This window comes from Amblyomma mixtum, chromosome 4 (assembly GCF_055824585.1).
Source record: "Amblyomma mixtum isolate Tamu chromosome 4, ASM5582458v1, whole genome shotgun sequence".
Classification (NCBI taxonomy): domain Eukaryota; kingdom Metazoa; phylum Arthropoda; class Arachnida; order Ixodida; family Ixodidae; genus Amblyomma; species Amblyomma mixtum.
The window spans coordinates 146,702,083-146,717,268 of NC_143015.1; positions in this window are offsets into that span (position 1 = coordinate 146,702,083).

Here is a 15,186-nt window from a genome sequence, read left to right on the forward strand (position 1 = left end):
GCGTCTTTCTGGTAAGCAGCCGAGCGCCGTAACCACTGAGCCACCACGGCGGAATAAAAGCCTAGTTTGTGCGCGCTAGACCCAATTTGATCGGAAAAATGTGTGCTTGCCACATATTCGCTTAGTGTAGGCAGCGCACGTTCCCGATATTCCAGTACTGCTGCAAATAAATTTCTGGTAGGCTGCTCAGGTTTGAATTATATATGAAAACGTAGAATTATTTATGAAAACGTAGAGGGTGCAAAGAGAACAGATGACCTTTTGGCAGCCCAAAAACTAGCAAAAGGGGCCCGCTGTGGCGACTATTTGGTCAATCCCAGATTGGGCTTGCCTTCGTTGAACCGGCGTTGCTCACTGAAAAAAAATTGCGCAGAAAAAACGTGTGTATCCGAGAAAAAATTGAAGGTCTATTTTTGTAGTTTGGCCAAATGCGTATCACTTCTGTTTTCACTTTGGATTCAGTGTTTGGATTCATTGTTCATGAATGGGAGTAGCTCGGATAATAATACTGGGTTAAAACCCATACATGCCATTCTCTACATTCACAGATCCCTCAGAGTCCGGTGGGGCTTGCGAGAGCCAGGTTGTTTTATATCGGTAGCAATATACTACTGTAGATTTTGCCTCGTGCCCCGGTCGGTAGGGACGGATGACCTTGAACAGCGTTGCTTCAGCCGCGCTGCGCCAGATGGCAGCGCCGTCGGCGCGCCGCTTGGCAGCGGCTCGAGCAGTTCGCTCTGTCTACGGCAGATGGCGCCCCTAGGAGGTCCACCATTAGTTAAGTGCATCAATGACGATATAAAGCAGATTGGAGACGGTGTCGATATTATTTTGCTTGGAGACATGAACGGCCACATCGAGGATCTGGATGGATACACAGATTGTAACGGGAAGTTAATGCTAGACTTGTGTGAGCGGCACAACCTAGTTATTGTCAACAGAGAAACTAAACGTGAGGGACAAATCACGTGGGAATCCCGTAACAGGCAAACAACCATTGACTACTGTCTAATGTCGCAGGGCATCTATAGCAAGCTCGCAATAATGGAAATAGATGAAGAGGAGAAGTACAGCCTAGGAAGTGATCATAAACGTATTAGTCTACAGTTGGGAGCCCTAGACAAAAGCGAAATGCAGCGAAGTCAAAAAGACAACGCAAAATTAAACGTTGAACAAATAGCGCTATTATCAGCCGAAATAGAAGAAGTAATCGAGAAACGCCCCGTGGCAAGTGGGATTATAATCAGTTAGAACTGCTCATCGCTACAAAAATGAAACAAGTGAAAGGAGTAAACCGCTGGAGAGGAAAGAGGAAGCCACGAAGCTGGTGAAATATGGAAATTAAGGAGGCCATCGAACAACGACGGTTGGCTTCAAGGGAACACAGAGAAGCAAGGAAGGCGCAGTTATCTGAAGAGGAAATAGGCGAAAAATGGGAATCTTATCGAAAAAAGAAACAGCAAGTTCAGGCCCTAGTCCAGGCTAAAATGAAGCAGTCCTCTGATAAATGGCCGGCTGAAGTTCGCGAGGCAAATAAAGGGGGGCCAAGAAAATTCTGGAACCATATAAGCTGCTTGGGAAAAAACAAATAAAAGAACGCAGGAACAGATTACAGATGCTGAGGGAAAATGTTTAGAGGGAGACGATGCTGTGAACTACATTACATCATTTATAGCTGCGTCTTTTAGCGACGACAATGAGGTAATCTTCCCAAGTGAGACGGCAACACAGGACAGCAGAATAGAGAACAGCTTAAAACTGACTAGTCTTAACTGGGAAAAGGCGGAAGCGAATATTCCTAAAACCACATCCGCAGGGATAGACGAAATTCCAATTAAGCTGATTAATGAACTTGGCCCAAGAAGCAAGGAAGCGCTGATAAAGGCATTGGAGACAGTCATAACAAATCAGCAAAATCCGGATGGCTGGAGACAGATTAAAATGAATTTGATTTATAAAGGGAAAGGAGATAAGATGAACATCAAATCCTACCGTCCGATTACGATAACGTCTGTTATGTACAGGCAGGCCCTGCAGGCGGTGAAATTAAAAATGCCGGCATGGGTAGAAGGTAATCGGATACTCGGAGAACTTCAGAATGGCTTCAGAATTGGTAGGCGTTTAGATGATAGCCTGTTCGTGCTTACCCAATGCATAGAAATAGCTGAGGCGGAAAACAGACCTCTGTTTTTAGCCTTTAAGGACATAATCGGTGCATACGATAACGTGAACAGGGAACTCCTGAGGAGCATACTGAAAGATTTAGGTATCAGTCATGACGTAATTGATTTTCTACAGGAAATCTACCGAGATAATGAAGTTGAAATTACATGGGAAGGGAAGAAAAGTACCACAACTGTGGGGGTGCACAAAGGATTAAGGCAAGGTTGTCCTCTATCACCGCTGCTGTTCATGCTTTACGTGATAAATATGGAAAGAAGGCTAGAAGAAAGTAATCTAGGTTATAATCTGTCGTACAGATTAGGCGGAAATGTAGTTTAGCAGCGAATCCCGGGTTTAATGTATGCGGACGATATTGTACTGTTAGCAGATAGCCAGGAAGATTTACAAACTTTGGTTAATTGCTGTGGAGACGAAGGAGACGCTCTAGGATTCATTTTTAGCGCAACTAAATCAGGTGTGATGATTTTTAACGATACAACTGACCAGGTGCTTACAATACCAGGCCACGAAATACCCAAAGTGGCCGCATACAAATACCTCGGGATATGGCTAAACGAAGGGCAGATATACACGGAAAAGCACGAACAGGCTCTTAGGGCAAAAAGGCGAAGAGACGCCGGGATAATAAAACATACGGCATTATAAGGGTACAACAAATATGAAGTACTAAGAGGTATTTGGAAAGGAATAATGGTGCCGGGACTTACTTTCGGCAATGCGGTTCTGTGCTTAAGGGCAGAAGTTCAGTCGAGATTAGACGTAAATCAGAGAGCGGTTGGAAGATTAGCCCTAGGTGACCACGGCAAAACCACAAACGAGGCAGTACAAGGGGATATGGGCTGGGCATCGATCGAAGCACGGGAAGCTAAGAGTAAAATACTATATGAAGAACGCCTGAGGAAATTGGACGATAACAGGTGGGCAGCTAAGGTATTTAAATATTTATACAAAAAGAGCGTTGACTCACAGTGGAGGAAAAGAACTAGAAAACTAACCAGTAAGTATGCAGGTCATGAGGACGGAGAAAGAAAGAGCGTTAAACGACAGGTTAAAAACGCGGAAGTTAAAAATTGGATGAATTCAATGGAAAACAAACATAGTGTAGAACTATATCGATGCTGGAAAAGGCCGATCAGGAAAGAATTTTTCTATGATAACTCAAGAGGCAGTGCCCTACGTTTTGAAGCTAGGTCAGGGTGTCTTAGAACGCGCAGCCACAAAAAGAAATTTAACGAAGAAGATGACACATGTGCAGTGTGTGGTAGATCTGTGGAAACAATTAAACACTTCATAATCAAATGTGACGGTATCCATCCGGATGTCGATGCAGGCGCAGTCTCTCTTCCTGAGGGCCTAGGGTTTAAAGATAACAATGGTCATGTAAATAAATCTGCAGTGGAAGTCAGCAAAAAGCGATTGGAGGATTGGTGCCTGAAAAGCAACGATGTGGCATAAGGTTAGAATTGTAGGAAACCGTAGGTAAAGATGGTGGCGATTCTTAATGAGAATTGCCAACACAGAAAAACAAAAAAAATAAAGAAGAAAAGCTGAGCATGGTGGCAGTTGCCATCAACCCGTTTCAAAGGGGGCGCTCCTATGCATCCATCCATCCATCCACTTCTGGCCTTTGAAGGCCGCCGTTAGCAGCATCGGAGCGCAATGCATGGATGGCATTCGAATGATATCGTTTAAGCAATTAGCCTAATTTCTAGTCAGACCACATAAATAAATAACACCGAGTAGGACATTGGTCGAGTTGGAAAATCGAACCAGGCTCTCCGGATTGCGAGACGAGCGCGCTAACCACTCCGCCATGCCAGCTCGATTTTTTGGAGTGAACAAAGGCGCGTCTAGTGAATACGGTGTCCTTGCTCACTCCCATCTTACTCCCTTCCGGTTACAGCGAGGTTCAGTTGTCCACCGAGATATGCGAGACAGATACATTTCCTTTCCTCAAAAACCAATTTACCGACGAGCAAAGCGTACAGCCGAACGGACGATGGCGTCCTGTGGACTCCCTGGAAGCGTGGCGGTATGGTCACGCGATCAATATGGCGGCGCCTATGCTCCCGCGCTGTAACGCGTCTATAAATGCGCGCTTGCCTTGGCGTGAATGCTATGCAGTCCTGTAAGAAGTGGCGGCGACAGGAAGAAGGGAGAAAGCGACAACCTGCGCAAGTGACAACAGAACAGTGTGAAGAACGTCTTGCAAAGCGTCGTGCTACGGATGCAACTCGGCGAAGGCAACGCGCCAAAGAATCGCCAGAAGAACGCGCGCACCATTGTTAACACAATTTACCGGTTTAACCAGAGCTAAACCACTGCCAATTTTTTTGTAGAGCAACTTCCCGCAACCAATTATTAATTGAACTTCCACCTGCTACGGTGCGGTGGGCATTTTGCTTGTGTATATATATATATATATATATATATATATATATATATATATATATATATATATATATAAAGTTACAGTAAAGTTACAGTACCAGTTTTTCACTCCTCCTATTTGATTATTCTGTCCAGATATGTAAATTAACTTTTTAAATATAGCTTGAAACGTTCAGGCGTCAATAGGAAATTTGTGTAGGTCCACAAATATTGTCCAACCCAGGCACTTTGAACGAGATAAACATAGCGTGGCCGTTTTTATTCGGGAAAAGCGAAAGCCCGCGGAGTTTGAAAGATAGCACGTGACAGCGCGCTCCGTGCGCCCGGATGCGCCGCGCTTACAGTGCTCTCGTCCGGGGTTTTGTAAAAAACGTCACCCGCTTCGCGCCTCTCTTGCTGCCAAAAACAGGGCTTTGGGTTGTGCTTGGTTCTAAGATAAGCGCCAGTGGCATCGGGCGGCAATTGAAAAATAGCGCGGCTCCTGTCTTTCAGCGTAATTCACACGACGCTATCAGGCTTGGTACACGCGTCTTTGCCTGTTGGGATCTTGGTCCCAAATTCAAACTCATGAGATTGTGAACGTTCTTCGGCACGCATTCTGCTAACGTGAGAGCGCAATTAACGCCGCAGAAACGGGAGCAGCTCTTTCTTTCAATTGCCGCCCGAACCCACTGGCGCTTATCTTGGAACCAAGCACAATGCGAAGCCCTGTTTTTGGCAGCAGGAGGGACGCGAAGCGGGTGATGTTTTTTATAAAGCACGGATGAGAGCGCTGTAATCGCGGCGCATCCGGGCGCACGGAGCGCGCTGTCTCGTGGTATCTTTTAAACTCCGCGGGCTTTCGTTTTTTCCCAATGAAAACGGACAAGCTAAGTATATGTAGTTGGAAGTGCCTGGGTTGGAATATATTTGAGGAGCTCCACAACTTTCCCATTCACGCCGGAACATTTCAAGGTATATTTAAATAGTTAATTTGTTTATCTCGACCAATTATTCAAATAGGAGGACCTAAGTGCTGTAAATTTAGATAAACCTTAACAATATCCCCGTGATTTCAGTTGTGTAGAATGCTAAGTATTTTTATAAACCTTGGTCCAAGTTAGCTGGGACGCCTTGTATAACCGCAATATGCATGTTATCTTTGATGGTGACCTGGACGCATGGAATATGTACACAAAGCGTTGAACACAAAGCGATGAGCCCGATGTAGAAGAAATATAACTCAGAAGTACTTTTATCTGGGCGTGTTGGTTCATAACTTTCCTGGGGGACAATGGGGCGCCATAACCCATGTTCCCCTGCTCACCTACCCATGTTCACCCCTGCTCATCGCAAGCATTGTGACCACGACCTGCCGAGCCAGGCTACTTGGGTTCTACCAGCAAAAAAGGCCTCATACCAAGTGAGGTCACTGGCCCGTTCGATCTTTTCAAGCCGTCCTTTGGCCACGCCAAAAGAGTATGCAAGATCATCCAGTCCGAACTATAGAACCAAGAGAGGTTACTTCAAGATCTTCTACGTGCAGCATGCTATGCCCAAAACCAGGAGTCTTTTATTGCGCCCCTGTGTCCCCCAGAAATGTTATGAACCAACACGCCCAAATGCAAGTACTTCTGACTTATATTTCTTCTACATCGGGCTCATCGCTTTGTGTTCAACCTTCATCTACCCATGTTCCCCTGCTCATCGCAAGCATTGTGATCACGACCTGCCAAGCCAGGCTACTTGGGTTCTACCAGCGAAAAGGCCTCATACCAAGTGAGCTCACTGGCCTGTTCGGTCATTTCAAACCGTCCTTTGGCCACGCCAAAAGAGTATGCAAGATCCTCCGGTCCGAACTATGGAACCAAGTGAGTATACTTCAAGATCTTCTACGTGCGGCATACTATGCCCAAAACCAGGAGTATTTTATTGCGCCCCTGTGTCCCCCAGAAAAGTTATGAACCAACACACCCAAATACAAGTACTTCTGAGGTGTCCACTGTTCCAAGAGGGCAGTTATGCAACTTTCCTGATTTCCAAGCTCCCGCTCCGTTGGTCTCACAGATTAAAGCGCAACTAAAGTGTCCACTGCTGGTTAAAGCAGATAACGGCGACGGTGACGGCAACGCCGCGAAACGCAGAAACGGCTGCCAAAGAGCTGCGCTCTAATAAATATGTACGTCACTCGACTCTAAACAACCCTCACCTAGTATATACGTCAGCACTTGCGTGATTCTTAGTTGTGCCGTCCTCGCGATCATCAAGCTGTTTCTTTATCTTCAGTACTGTTAAATCGATACACCGGTCAACTTGTGCCTGCAATAAACCAATTCCTGTGAACTGCTTTCACGGACAAGATTGAACTTCATGGTCGTTTTTACAGAGTACAAATTTCAAACAGTTGAAAGAAATATTATTCAAAAATTTTCCTCAATGCGCGCATACCGTATCTTTTTATTTACCTATTTAGCTGTTTCTTAGTATTAAAGAATAAATTTCTTGCAATACTTTGTTACAGATGGAACTGTGTTTTACTTACGTGCTGTATTCATATTTCCAGTCATGATTTATTACCTTTGACTCTGGACCATGTTCCCTTCTCATCCGTACACTCTCATATATTGCCCCTACAGTTGTCCTCAACGGCACATGGATGACGATGATGTTTCGGACTGTACATTATATGATTTTTTTAACTGAAGCTGACATTCACTGCCTCTACGTTGTGACCATTTCCGATCGAAAAATTTTCGTCTCTTTGGAGCAGTGCTCTGAAGAGTTTAGGCATTTAATCTTCTGGGTAATTTAAATGCTATATGTCTGAAACTTTGAAACTCCCCAGTTTAAGGCTGAGCTGAAGTTTAAAACTCTCAGAAACATCATAAGATAGCCTTGAACTGGTAGTTTCTGCAGCCGGAATATTACAACAATGGTCAGAAATCAGTGGCAAGAAAGTTAAAATGAAAGATTTTGTGAAATACGCCGGCTTAAGATTTTTCGATTAAGGGAAATATTGAGTTAGTTTAGATGAAATCTTATTATCCAGGCATTTATGGTAGGTCCATATTCTGCGTTTATATTTGCAACACAAAACCCCTGGGTCGATTTTAAAAGTCGTTGAAGTTCGCAAGGGTGAAGATAGCTAGATAACAGAAGATGCATTGTTGAGCTTTTCCTTCGATAGCTTTTTTCCGGCTGCGTTAATGCTTTAGGAGCAGCTTGTGTTAAAGCTTTGTTGAGATTCGTGCGTGTTGCCAGTAAGAGTAGTCGAAAAAAGGCCGTATTTGTAAATTTCGTGGAATTTTAGAACAAACTTTGTTTGCAGGGACTGAAATATCTCTGTTACCAAAAGGAGTGTGATTTCAATCATAAGCGCCTCTCTGGTTCTCTTTATTTAGTTGCATAAAGTGACACTAAGTATCAGATTAAAAGGAAATGTTTCGAAGAACGCACTCAACAGGCAATGTAATTAGGAGACGCTTACTATTCACGTTTATTCATAGAATATAAAAAAAGCTATCTGATAAAAAATGTGCGCCTTTTGCAGGGGTGATTTTACCGCACACTGTAAAACTTTCTGCTCCTTGCATTTGATCAGTGGAACTTTATTGTACTAACCTTTTATTGTTACCTTTATTGAGGAGTGCTTCGCCAGTTTTAAATTCGATTGATAACTACGCATTCCTTCGTTTATTCTTACGTGCCATGGGTGCAGTTTTCCAGTGAATAAAAAGCTGCTTTCATCACAGTTCGAATAGTTACCCTTAGCCTTGCAGAAGCTAAATCTTACGTCATGCATTTTTAAGCTGGGCGTTGACCTGCTGATGATGGATGATTTTAATTTTTCTGCGCATCGCGTTCGTGTTTTCTTCATTTGTTTCGTTTGTCTTGTACTATTGTCGGGGCCGGTATTATTGATGATAGCATTAGGAAGGCATCTGTATGTTTTTTAGCAATCCATTGTGCTCTGAAAAACAAGGCCTGCACTGCCTGCAAAAGAGTGCAGTGTGAAAGTCATCCACTTCACCCTTCTAGGAATTTTCGCTCCACGTTTATACGTTTTGGCCCAAACATTAGCAGTTGCTAAAGAAAGCCTAAAGAATGGCGTACACTGGGCTACTTGAGAAAATATGGAGCTAGGAGAGTTCTGTGTGGTGGAAGGCATGTTTTCTAAAGCACAGCAAAAAGTGATTTTTTTTAGCTTTAATACCCGCAGTTATTGGGAGCTCTGGAAAGAAAAATTATGGCAGAGTTACCAGGGGTAAACTAAATTCCAGCGGCAGCAGAAGGATCTACCCGGTTAAAATGGTTTTTGCTCGAAGTTTCTTATGAAGTTCAGGGTTGTCGCCTATACTTTGGTTTCGCGTTGGCACCTCTGCCTCCTTTTTGGGAGCACGCACTTTAGAATATTCGCACTGGACCCTTTTAGTATACTGCGCCTTCCGTTATATAATGTTTCTCCTCAATGTCGTGCCGACTGATATTTCTATACGGCCCGTGCACACTCTTGCACGGCAAGTTGAGCCTTCGTGGGCTCCGCCCGTGCACTGAGACCCGCATGCCTATTATTTCGTAAAACGTTACTAAAGCAGTTTATTGGACAATCGGCTTAAGATTTCTACCTCTTCACATCAACACATCGCCACATAAAGTCTAGAGGGGTAAATAGAAAGCTGATAAGGCTTGATCTCGCCCGCTCCTGACCCTGTCTCTACGCCAAGCTTTATAGAGTCACAAATAAGGGCCACCGCGATCGCTACAGACAGGCCATGATCTTCTGTAGAGTAAAAAACAACCAAGTCACCTGTGATGTGCCGGCTATTAGAGATTAGAGAGAGAGATGCGCCGGTATGATGTATGCATGATGTGAATAAAGGTATTATTATTATTTAATCAAGTCTTTAACACTAAGCAAGTTGCGCAGATCTCTGTTCCGAGTAGGTTCCTCAAGGGAAAGGGGGACTGGCACAACCTCTCTAATACCTGATTGGGCCTCTGTGGGAAAACAGCGGGCAGAGTACCAATCACCCGCCCCTGCTTACGACAATAATGGGTCCTATATCAGCGTGTCAGGTGCTAGCTCGGAGAACATTAGCACACCCAGTCCCCACTGGTACCTTTCTGTGTACTTGAGGGCAGATGCGATGTAATTTGGGTTTTATGCAAGAAAAATCTCAGCTAAAATAAAATGAGCTGCCCTCATAAAACGACTACAGGCATTACAGGCGCTATGGCGGGACTGGAAGGCTGGCTTGCGGGCATGCTGCCAACGCCGGTCTTCTGTCGCGTAGTTGAGGTGAGATGCAACGCAAATGTGAGGTTTTCGGAGGAAAACAGGCTACCTTGAATGACGGTTCCCGCTCTGATAATTCGCAGGTCGGAAATGGGTCATGGCGAGTGTAGATGGGGGCGTGGCTGCTTGCTATCATACATGCTATATACTATTGTTCTAACTTGAAGTATACATGCTCATAAGTTACCCTTATGGACCAGTTGTGTAAAAATTGAAACGTATTTTATCAATGACTAAAAATTAGTGTTCGCCTCTCGTAGCAGCGTACTATCACGATGAAAAGAAACGCTAACACAGAGGAGGCTAGGCGCTCCCCTGTTCGCATTTGTTTTAAACACGCTTTCACTTCGGTGGTAGCAAAACGATGCAAGAGTTGGCCGTGAAGCAATCCAGGACGACTTTAACGTCTTTTTCTTACCACCAAGGTAAAAGCGGCATCGAAAAAAAATTCGAGCAGCGGAGCACGTAGGCGCCGCACTGTTCGCGTTTCTTTCCATCGTGATAGTATACACTGTGAAAAACGACCGCATCATACGTACCAATACCGGCACTCCCTTAGACTGCCCTAGGTTACCTGCGGCTCTCCGCACTATGTTATAGCTTGATAGTTAGTTGATTTATTGGGGTTTAACGTCCCAAAGCAACTCAGGCTATGAGGGACGCCGTAGTGAAGGTCTCCGGAAATTTCGACCACCTGAGGTTCTTTTACGTGCACTGACATAGCACAGCACACGGGCCTCTAGAATTTCGCCTTCATCGAAATTCAGCCTCCACGGCGAGGATCGAACCCGCGTCTTTCGGGTAAGCAGCCGAGCGCCGTAACCACTGAGCCACCACGGCGGAATAAAAGCCTAGTTTGTGCGCGCTAGACCCAATTTGATCGGAAAAATGTGTGCTTGCCACATATTCGCTTAGTGTAGGCAGCGCACGTTCCCGATATTCCAGTACTGCTGCAAATAAATTTCTGGTAGGCTGCTCAGGTTTGAATTATATATGAAAACGTAGAATTATTTATGAAAACGTAGAGGGTGCAAAGATAACAGATGGCCTTTTGGCAGCCCAAAACCTAGCAAAAGGGGCCCGCTGTGGCGACTATTTGGTCAATCCCAGATTGGGCTTGCCTTCGTTAAACCGGCTTCGCTCACTGAAAAAAAATTGCGCAGAAAAAACGTGTGTATCCGAGAAAAAATTGAAGGTCTACTTTTGTAGTTTGGCCAAATGCGTATCACTTCTGTTTTCACTTTGGTTTCAGTGTTTGGATTCATTGTTCATGAATGGGAGTTGCTCGGATAATAATACTGGGTTAAAACCCATACATGCCATTCTCTACATTCACAGATCCCTCAGAGTCCGGTGGGGCTTGCGAGAGCCAGGTTGTTTTATTGCGGTAGCAATATACTACTGTAGGTTTTGCCTCGTGCCCCGGTCGGTAGGGACGGATGACCTTGAACAGCGTTGCTTCAGCCGCGCTGCGCCAGATGGCAGCGCCGTCGGCGCGCCGCTTGGCAGCGGCTCGAGCAGTTCGCTCTGTCTACGGCAGATGGCGCCCCTAGGAGGTCCACCATTAGTTAAGTGCATCAATGACGATATAAAGCAGATTGGAGACGGTGTCGATATTATTTTGCTTGGAGACATGAACGGCCACATCGAGGATCTGGATGGATACACAGATTGTAACGGGAAGTTAATGCTAGACTTGTGTGAGCGGCACAACCTAGTTATTGTCAACAGAGAAACTAAATGTGAGGGACAAATCACGTGGGAATCCCGTAACAGGCAAACAACCATTGACTACTGTCTAATGTCGCAGGGCATCTATAGCAAGCTCGCAATAATGGAAATAGACGAAGAGGGGAAGTACAGCCTAGGAAGTGATCATAAACGTATTAGTCTACAGTTGGCAGCCCTAGTCAAAAGAGAAATGCACCGAAGTCAAAAAGACAACGCAAAATTAAACGTTGAACAAATAGCGCTAATATCAGCCGAAATAGAAGAAGTAATCGAGAAACGCCCCATGGCAAAGTGGGATTACAATCAGTTAGAACTGCTCATCGCTACAAAAATGAAACAAGTGAAAGGAGTAAACCGCTGGAGAGGAAAGAGGAAGCCACGAAGCTGGTGAAATATGGAAATTAAGGAGGCCATCGAACAACGACGGGTGGCTTCAAGGGAACACAGAGAAGCAAAGAAGGCGCAGTTATCTGAAGAGGAAATAGGCGAAAAATGGGAATCTTATCGAAAAAAGAAACAGCAAGTTCAGGCCCTAGTCCAGGCTAAAATGAAGCAGTCCTCTGATAAATGGCTGGCTGAAGTTCGCGAGGCAAATAAAGGGGGGCCAAGAAAATTCTGGAACCATATAAGCTGGTTGGGAAAAACAAATAAAAGAACGCAGGAACAGATTATAGATGCTGAGGGAAAATGTTTAGAGGCAGACGATGCTGTGAACTACATTACATCATTTATAGCTGCGTCTTTTAGCGACGACAATGGGGTAATCTTCCCAAGTGAGACGGCAACACAGGACAGCACAATAGAGAACAGCTTAGAACTGACTAGTCTTAACTGGGAAAAGGCGGAAGCGAATATTCCTAAAACCACATCCGCAGGGATAGACGAAATTCCAATTAAGTTGATTAATGAACTTGGCCCAAGAGTCAAGGAAGCGCTGATAAAGGCATTGGAGACAGTCATAACAAATCAGCAAAATCCGCACGGCTGGAGACAGAGTAAAATGAATTTGGTTTATAAAGGGAAAGGAGATAAGGTGAACATCAAATCCTACCGTCCGATTACGATAACGTCTGTTAGGTACAGGCTGGCCCTGCAGGCGGTGAAATTAAAAATGCCGGCATGGGTAGAAGGTAATCGGATACTCGGAGAACTTCAGAATGGGTTCAGAATTGGTAGGCGTTTAGATGATAGCCTGTTCGTGCTTACCCAATGCATAGAAATAGCTAAGGCGGAAAACAGACCTCTGTTTTTAGCCTTTCTGGACATAAGCGGTGCATACGCTAACGTGAACAGGGAACTCCTGTGGAGCATACTGAAAGATTTAGGTATCAGTCATGACGTAATTGATTTTCTACAGGAAATCTACCGAGATAATGAAGTTGAAATTACATGGGAAGGGAAGAAAAGTACCACAACTGTGGGGGTGCACAAAGGATTAAGGCAAGGTTGTCCTCTATCACCGCTGCTGTTCATGCTTTACGTGATAAATATGGAAAGAAGGCTAGAAGAAAGTAATCTAGGTTATAATCTGTCGTACAGATTAGGCGGAAATGTAGTTTAGCAGCGAATCCCGGGTTTAATGTATGCGGACGATATTGTACTGTTAGCAGATAGCCAGGAAGATTTACAAACTTTGGTTAATTGCTGTGGAGACGAAGGAGACGCTCTAGGATTCATTTTTAGCGCAACTAAATCAGGTCTGATGATTTTTAACGATACAACTGACCAGGTGCTTACAATACAAGGCCACGAAATACCCAAAGTGGCCGCATACAAATACCTCGGGATATGGCTAAACGAAGGGCAGATATACACGGAAAAGCACAAACAGGCTCTTAGGGCAAAAGGGCGAAGAGACGCCGGGATAATGAAACATAGGGCATTATGGGGGTACAACAAATATGAAGTACTAAGAAGTATTTGGAAAGGAATAATGGTGCCGGGACTTACTTTCGGCTATGCGGTTTTGTGCTTAAGGGCAGAAGTTCAGTCGAGATTAGACGTAAATCAGAGAGCGGTTGGAAGATTAGCCATAGGTGACCACGGCAAAACCACAAACGAGGCAGTACAAGGGGATATGGGCTGGGCATCGATCGAAGCACGGGAAGCTAAGAGTAAAATACTATATGAAGAACGCCTGAGGAAATTGGACGATAACAGGTGGGCAGCTAAGGTATTCAAATATTTATACAAAAAGAGCGTTGACTCACAGCGGAGGAAAAGAACTAGAAAACTAACCAGTAAGTATGCAGGTCATGAGGACGGAGAAAGAAAGAGCATTAAACAACAGGTTAAAAACGCGAAAGTTAAAATTTGCATGAATTCAATGGAAAACAAACATAGTGTAGAACTATATCGATGCTGGAAAAGGCCGATCAGGAAAGAATTTTTCTATGATAACTCAAGAGGCAGTGCCCTACTTTTTGAAGCTAGGTCAGGGTGTCTTAGAACGCGCAGCCACAAAAAGAAATTTAACGAAGAAGATGACATATGTGCAGTGTGTGGTAGATCTGTGGAAACAATTGAACACCTCATAATCAAATGTGACGGTATCCATCCGGATGTCGATGCAGGCGCAGTCACTCTTCCTGAGGCCCTAGGGTTTAAAGATAACAATGGTCATGTAAATAAATCTGCAGTGGAAGTCAGCAAAAAGCGATTGGAGGATTGGTGGCTGAAAAGCAAAGATGTGGCATAAGGTTAGAATTGTAGGAAACCGTAGGTAAAGATGGTGGCGATTCTTAATGAGAATTGCCAACACAGAAAAACAAAAGAAAATAAAGAAGAAAAGCTGAGCATGGTGGCAATTGCCACCAACCCGTTTCAAAAGGGGCGCTCCTATGCATCCATCCATCCATCCACTTCTGGCCTTTGAAGGCCGCCGTTAGCAGCATCGGAGCGCAATGCATCGATGGCATTCGAATGATATCGTTTAAGCAATTAGCCTAATTTCTAGTCAGACCACATAAATAAGTAACACCGAGTAGGACATTGGTCGAGTTGGAAAATCGAACCAGGCTCTCCGGATTGCGAGACGAGCGCGCTAACCACTCCGCCATGCCAGCTCGATTTTTTGGAGTGAACAAAGGCGCGTCTAGTGAATACGGTGTCCTTGCTCACTCCCATCTTACTCCCTTCTGGTTACAGCGAGGTTCAGTTGTCCACCGAGATATGCGCGACAGATACATTTCCTTTCCTCAAAAACCAATTTACCGACGAGCAATGCGTACAGCCGAACGGGCGATGGCGTCCTGTGGACTCCCTGGAAGCGTGGCGGTATGGTCACGCGATCAATATGGCGGCGCCTATGCTCCCGCGCTGTAACGCGTCTATAAATGCGCGCTTGCCTTGGCGTGAATGCTGTGCAGTCCCGTAAGAAGTGGCGGCGACAGGAAGAAGGGAGAAAGCGACAACCTGCGCAAGTGACAACAGAACAGTGTGAAGAACGTCTTGCAAAGCGTCGTGCTAGGGATGCAACTCGGCGAAGGCAACGCGCCAAAGAATCGCCAGAAGAACGCGCGCACCATTGTTAACACAATTTACCGGTTTAACCAGAGCTAAGCCACTGCCAATTTTTTTGTAGAGCAACTTCCCGCAACCAATTA